Raw genomic sequence first — 7534 nt, 5'->3', positions numbered from 1 at the left:
ATTCAAACAGAAGTCTGACAACATAACCCTGTGAGTCTGAGCTTATGCCAAAAAAATCTCTTTTGTTACAAATGAATCTCCACATGCATCCATAAAGTTAAAACTGTAGCAAAAATCAAGTATTAAAAAATTATCAATCTAACAAAATGCCTTAATTCTCTGATGACTTCTCTGCATTTCCTGCACATGGAGCAAAATGCTTTTTGCTTTTTTTTTTTAGTCAGTTGTACCAACTTAGAGATATGTTACTTACACACCTACCTAGATAAGGGTACAAGCCCAAAAACAAGAAGTTGAAGAGGAGCCTGGCAGGGGATCACCAGTGAAGATATCAACACCTGATAATGTCACTGAATTACAGGCATCAAGCAGTCATTCTATGTAAGTATATAGAAAAGTACTAAACATGACTACACAGAAAAAAAAATTAGATTCAATTTCTTTTTTTGTTCACATTAAACTTTATTCAAATAGCAATTTAATAAAATCTGCAATTTTAATCACAAAAAGCTTATTTGATTATGATAAAGCATAAAGATGTAGCTGCCATTGGTAATGACCTTATGATGGTGTTTTGCCTCACGTGGTTATAAATATCTTAAGTATTTAGTGAGGTTTTTAACAATAGGTCAGACATCAAAGGCTGAATCCTGGCAATGCTGTTTGTCCTGAATAAACCCGTTTGTGAGGTGTAAGAAGAGCAACAAAAGAACTTGAAATCTGAAATCGTTAGGATTCTTTCCATGTGTTCATCAGTTAAAACCTCTGAGAAAAGATCCTTATGATATGGACAATGTTCAAAATGTAAAAAACAGGATGGCTTATAGAACCAAATATAGATCTTAAAAAGATTCAGAATCAGTGTGTAAACAGCACCTCCTGCTTGGCAGTTCAATATTAAATAGTCTTTGTCCATAATATCCACTATCTCCACACTTCCAAACCAATCGCAGACTTTCCTCTTTAACTTTGTCTTCAAACTGCTCAACTTGAGCTCATACCCATTTCTGATCTTATCCATTTTGGTCACTGCAGATGAAAATCTTAACAGCTTCAACTCTGTCTTTTGTCAGTACCACCATCTCCAAACCAGACAAAATAGCATGTCTTTGTAACCTGTGATCTTTTTAATGTCAAGCTTTCAGTGGATTGTAAGAAAATTACAGAATTATTACCTAGTAATAGATCATCGAATGACCAAGACTTGAATATCTACTCTATAACTACTATATATTTGTATGTTATTTTTTATTTTTTGCTGCCTACATTTTAGTTTTAGTTTCTCTTAATGTACCCTTGACAGTCCCACATGCACATGCACACAGGACACATGCAAAGCAAATCTTTGTAACATATTTGTAGACAGGAATGCTGTGAGTCGTGAATGAAGAGCAGCAGAAAGAACTGCAGGGAAGACCCGCGAGTCAACCATGAGTCACTGAATGCTCATTGTCATGAGCAGAAGGAGGAGAGGACATAACTACAGAGTATAACAATGTTCAGAACGTTTTTATCACAGTGTGTCAAATAAGATCTGGAACGAGCTAAAATGTTGTTCCCATTATATTTAGTGTCTGTTAAAGTATATCCTGATAATCACAGACACAGTTTTAAGGGGCAATTACTTTTTCACAGAGGGCCAGGCTGGTTTGGATAGCTTTTTCTTTTCATTTTGTATTTACTTATCTTTGTTTAATATTAAAATTAGTTTGATGATCTGAAACACAATAGTGAGATGAAAAAACACTAAGAAGTCAGGAAGGGGCAAGTGCTTATTCACAGCACCCTGTCTCTTATGTTGATTTTCCAAAATGTGAGCAGATATTTTCTAGCTTATACATCTTGCATACAAAGTCAAAGTTACCTTTGAAATGGTAAATTCTGTTCTAAGAATTATGGGGGAAAGGTCAAGAGTCAAGGAAAAACACAGATTAAAATCCAAGAAAAAAACAAAAAACAAAGACACAATCACAGCCCAGTGTTAATGCTGCACAAAACACAGGTGGGCTGGTCAATATAAGTAAAGACAGCAAAGCCACTTAGACCAGCATACAAATAGATTCTGGTGTTTTTGGAAAACAAAGGAAAGAGCACACCACAACTCACTGAAAATATAATATCATCACCAGTAACACATAAAGCACATAAAAGCAGAATGGGAGGCAGAGCCTTGAGCTTTCAGGCCTCTCTTCTGCTGAACCAGCATTCAGTTTGGACTCAGGAGATAGACCCTCTATACTTTTAAGATCAGACTTAAAACGTTTGGTTTTGATAAAGCATGTAGTTAAATCAGCTGGATCAGGTGACCATGAATCTTCCCTTAGCTATGCTGCAATATGCTTAGGGTGCTTGGAGCTTCCCATGATGTTTTTCTTTTTTAACTCTCTTTTTCACTCACTGTGTCCAAACACCACTCTGCATTTCATCATTAGTTATTATTAATCTCTGGCTCCCTTCCACAGTGTCTCTTTTGTCCTGTCTTCCTCCCCTCAGCCACAGTCGCAGCAGATTGCTGTTCCTCTGTGAGCCTGGTTCTGCTGGAGGTTTCTTCATGTTAAAAGGGAGTTTTTCCTTCCTGCTGTAGCCAAGTGCTTGGTCATTTTTTCCATTATTGTAGGGTCTTTACCTTACAGTATAAAGTGACTAGAAACAACTGTTGTTGGATTTAGCACTACATACTGTAAAAAAAAAAAGTAGTTAAATATTACTTTGTACTAGATTACCAAATAATCTGAACATGGAAGCCATGTTTTGGCTATAACTTTTTTTTTCAATTGCCCAATTTACCTGTAATTATTGCATTGTTTTATTTTTCATTCCAGTTTTACTTTTGGTTTCTATTATTGTAAACCCTGAGAGTCACACACATGCAAGCATGCAAAGTAAATCTTTGTAATATCTTTGCAGGCTTGAAGCATTCATCAGGGCTCTAACAGTGGGTAGGTGTGCAGAAGTGCAGAAATGCAGTCAGTCCTTAAGTTGATAAGAAGAACAGCAGAAAGCATTTCAGGGAAATCACGTGACACTGTTTCAACCGCCAAATTGTTTTTATGTGTTAATCTGTGAAAACCTCTAAAACACCATGTTTGCAAAATGAAAGCATTATTTATTTGAAAAAGGGTAAGTGTTATGCCTTTTTTTAGTTAGTAATCCCATAATCTGTACTGTAAAGTGTTAATTTGTTGTCAGTTTAGTAGTACTGTCACGGTCTGTGTTGGCAGCCCGTGGGGAGGTGGGGAAACAGGACCCAAACACTGGACTCTTCAGTGCAACAGTGTTTATTTACAGAGTGGTGAAGTAAGCAACAATAAATTCCCCAGTGTCCCAGACTCCCGTGTTGTGTCTTCTTCCCAGAAAAGTCCCAGTGTAGTGCTCTCTGCTCCAGTGTCCCTGCACTCCCCGTGCTCACTGCTCCTTCTTGTCCCTCCTTCTCGTTTACCAGCAATGTAAACTGCTGGTAAACTGTTTACCAGCAATGTCTGTAAACATATATTCAGTCTCCCACTGGTGCTGAAATCTCTGTTTTCAGAATCAAGTTTTCTCTTTGCCATTGTGAGGGGCTAGCTTCGCAATAACAAAAGTTTGACTTGATTGACAGGAATGTTCCCAGCTACCCTAGCGTTTGGCAAGGAGGCTGCAGCGCTGCATTATGGGATCTGTTGTTTGTGTGTTATTAGCGCCTCATATTGCCGGGCCATGCATAACAGTAATAAAAAATCTATATAAAATGACCTCGCGGGCCGGATATAAATGTACACTGGGCCGGATGTGGCCTGCGGGCCTTGAGTTTGACACGTGCTCTACACTCAAAAAAATGAAACGTTGACTTTAATTAAAATTATTTTGTCAACAGGTTCCACGAAATTGCATTGTGTTAGTTTAAAGCAAAAATCTTTAGTTCATCTAATTTTAAAAAACTACTTAAGATTAACAAGAGATATTTAAGACTACCTAAATCAAATTATGTTGTATGAACATAAATGATATATTTACAGGTTAGATAGTTTAGATTAGTTACTTCAACACATTTCTTATTTGTGGCAGTAAAATGTTAAATTTAAGTTAGATTAATTCAAATATTATATTTTCAGCCACCTTGTGCTTTACTAATTAGTTTTACATAAATCTATTTTGTCAACAGGTTCCACACAAATGAATTAAGTACATCCAACTTATTTTTTAAATTTCTTTTATTGCCAACAGATTCAGTGAGCATTTGTGTAAACCCAGTCCAAAATAAAACACAACAGCTCATTAGGGTTAGTAACTAACAGTATGTAGACAGATGCAACATCAAGACTTTAAATTAAATGTCTGTATCTGCCAGAAATAGAAGAAAAACATTGAAGACCACATAACGTGTTGATAAGATGACACTTGAGTTACGCACATGTGATGCTAGTAAGGTCTGTGGAGTGTTTTTTCTTTTAGTGTCTAAAATGGATAGCAAAGTTACTATTTGCAATGATTGCTTAGGGTCAGTCCAGTAACACAACGCCAATGAAGTGCTTTCCTTTAACAATGCAAAGTGAAGTGTCCACCTCAACAGCCACAATTAAAAAACAATTAATGTTGTAATAATAATAATAATAATAATAATAATAATAATAATAATAATACATAGTCCACTGATATTAGCAATCAAAGAAAATTATATCACCATCCCAAATAAAACTTAAATAAAGCATGCCAGCATTATGGTCTAACAATAAAACAGCTTGTCAGCGTTCAGTTTTTTGCAACAGCACAACAGTAACCATTTAACACTTGCCACCCTCAACGTTTATTTTACCAGTGTTTGGGCAAAAACTTGGGTTGTAAACATTTTAACATGGAAACAATTGTTCGCCTTTAAAAGTCCGCAAAATATACATTCATCCTGCATTCCTAACTTACCCTTATTCTTAGTATGTATTGCAATTACCTTTACAATGCACACAATGTAACACAAACAGAATATGAACATATTTCCACCTCATAACAATATGCTTTGAACGCTAATATACACACCACCCTTCAACATTTCTGGTGCAGTATCATCTCTCAATTAAATCCTTTAAATCTCGACACTTTTGATTGTCTCTTACTAGCCCCCCTCCACCCACAAGAGTAAAATCTCTCAAATTGTAGTAGTTTACAAACTTTTCAAAATTTCTCTTAAATGTAATTTTCCCTTTATCTGTCATTTTCAACAAATTACCGTTTTATTCCCATTCAGCCTCTGAAAAACTTCTGTCCATCTGACAGAACATTCATCATCCAAATTAAGGGTTGGCTTATTCATTCAGTTTATTCTTGAGTATCTGTACCTTGGTCAAGAGTCTGTTGACATACAGATGAAGGAAGCTCTGAGATTCAGTGCATATATCCCACCCATTAAGAGTGCACATGCAGAGGCCATGTCTTCCAGGTCATGCAGAACACCCTAGATGGTTATACCCACATCGCCTGGAGGAGTGCTGACATCAGCTTTTTCGATGGTGAAGATAGCAAGGGTGATTTGTTCCAGCTCCCTCTGAACAGCTGTAGCTGTAGCTTAGACACAAAAACAAAGAAAAATGGTGTCCAGTTAAATTAAAAAAAATAAAAGAAAAAAAAAGAAAGAGCCAAAGCTACCCTTTAATGAAGTAAACACAATATTAGGAACATGCAGCCCAGTGCGCTACTATTTTAGACTACAGATTCAACAATAAATATAAATAGTTTGGGTATACAAGAAGATTCCCCAAAACATTTAAACAGGTTCCATGCAAATTACAACAACAACAACACTACAACATGCAACAACATTAGTTATTCAAAATTTGGTTTAATACAGATAAAAAAAAACTAAACTAAAATTACCAACCAATTATTCTTTGAAGAGGATGCTTGGGTCTTCATTCAGGTAGAAAGGTAGTGCCCTGAGGACACACTCCCTCCCCTTTTCAATAGTTTGCTTCTGTAGAGTGTGGCAGAGATACAGGAAGAGAAAACAGATATACTTTAGGATGACACAAACTCACATTATACGCAAAATGACATATTTACTGCACAGATAGACATGTACACAAGACCAACTAATCATCACATGGACATGAATAGTTAACCTGTTGGGCAGGGTCTTCACCACATTATATATGTCCATAATGGAGGTATAGACAAACTAATACATCATCTTTTTTGCATTCAAAAACTGATCTTTAACATAAAAACATTCACTTTTAACCCCCTCAATTTTTAACCCGAAATTGAGGGATCAGATTTTACTTATGTTTAGGTAATTTTCATTTTCCAAAGTTTTGAGTACCAAACTTTGTCTTGCTTAATATAAATGTAAGTACACTGTGCAGCTACCATACACTAGCTGTTTAAATTTGAAAGTGATCTTATTAGCCATAATATTTTGCTACCAACAGAATAACGCACCTGTGTGGCTGGGGCAAAAGTTTGTCTAATTTTCTTCACTGCAGCGCCTCCTTTTTTCTTGAAGACTTTTATGAGCTGGTCAGTGTATTGGTCAAGTTGTGCAAAAAGCCTTGGAACAGTAGTAATCCTCACAAATTCTGCTTCCACCTGAAAACATGTCAACAAACACAACATACGTTACTGTAAATATACATACTATATGTACACATATACATACTTTATAACTAAAACTAATGTAGAAAGACCTCATTAAAGCTATAATTTTAACACAAACATTTACACAAAATGCTAATGGAGCCATTACAGCTTTTATTGTTATTTATCAAGTTCCAAAAATATTGATCACAGCTGATCTGAAAAGAATTTCATACCTCAGGCCCTTGAACTGCAACCTTTACAATGGTTCAGATCTGGAGAAGAAATAACAGGGGCATGGGATGGGTCAGTAAAGAAAACTTAACTTATAAAACAGTTTTGTTTTTAAAAGTATAACAGTTCACATACCACATACAAGCTCAGCAGTACCACATACACCACATCAGTATAGGAGGGAGCAGGTAAAGGCAGGATCTGAAATTTATACAGCAAAACAAGAAATTCATTACTTAATTTCAAGAAGCAAATTATTGATTGTATTACAACTAAATAAAATACTACTCAGAAGAAAAGCAAGAGATTGACACTGCCATGTGCTAACTTTCTATAGAAGCAATTATCACCAGGTCTGTCGGCCTCCATTGTCTGTCCACTCATATGTCGTGAATAATTTTATTAAAAAAATTAAGTGTGTGATTTAACAAACTGTAATTTATAACTATGTTGATATGTATAACTCCGCTAGGAAACATGCTGTATTTACAGACCATTTTTACATAATACAGATTACTGATAGAGCATAACAATGGTGTCACAGTGGCTTTCGCCCTCGACTTTTTGGATTTTAAATGTCACTTTATGCTATCCTTGCTATCCTATTCGATATTTATGACTCTCGGATTACAGTAAAGGAATCCCAAGAAAGCAAATGAAAAAATAACCCCATGAACCCCTGTAGCTAATCCGTTAATAAAACCAAAAACAATAAAAATGTTTCTTACACAGTCCACAAAATAAGCATGTCCAGGAC

General features: G+C 35.7%; 1 long non-coding RNA gene across 3 annotated transcripts in view; it reads right to left on the bottom strand.

The window, feature by feature from the left end:
* Nucleotides 1–4200: 4200 nt before the first annotated feature.
* LOC120441837 overlaps nt 4201–7534 on the bottom strand; it is a 4671-nt gene continuing 1337 nt past the window's right edge. Inside the window, exons 1-6 of one of the 3 annotated variants that reach the window (XR_005614315.1) lie at nt 7506–7534; nt 6913–6978; nt 6780–6818; nt 6409–6555; nt 5849–5941; nt 4201–5535 (exon numbers count right to left, since the gene is read on the bottom strand). The exon at nt 7506–7534 is cut by the window's right edge and continues 1337 nt beyond it. This is a non-coding gene — a long non-coding RNA (uncharacterized LOC120441837). Of the gene's footprint in view, nt 5536–5848; nt 5942–6408; nt 6556–6779; nt 6819–6912 lie in introns of all 3 variants that reach the window. The other 2 variants (XR_005614314.1, XR_005614313.1) reach the window with 2 other exon arrangements.

This window comes from Oreochromis aureus, linkage group 2 (genome assembly GCF_013358895.1).
Source record: "Oreochromis aureus strain Israel breed Guangdong linkage group 2, ZZ_aureus, whole genome shotgun sequence".
In the NCBI taxonomy this organism is placed as follows: Eukaryota; Metazoa; Chordata; class Actinopteri; order Cichliformes; family Cichlidae; genus Oreochromis; species Oreochromis aureus.
The sequence above is the reverse complement of the archived record's forward strand: the minus strand, read 5'-3'. Positions and strand labels throughout refer to the sequence as shown.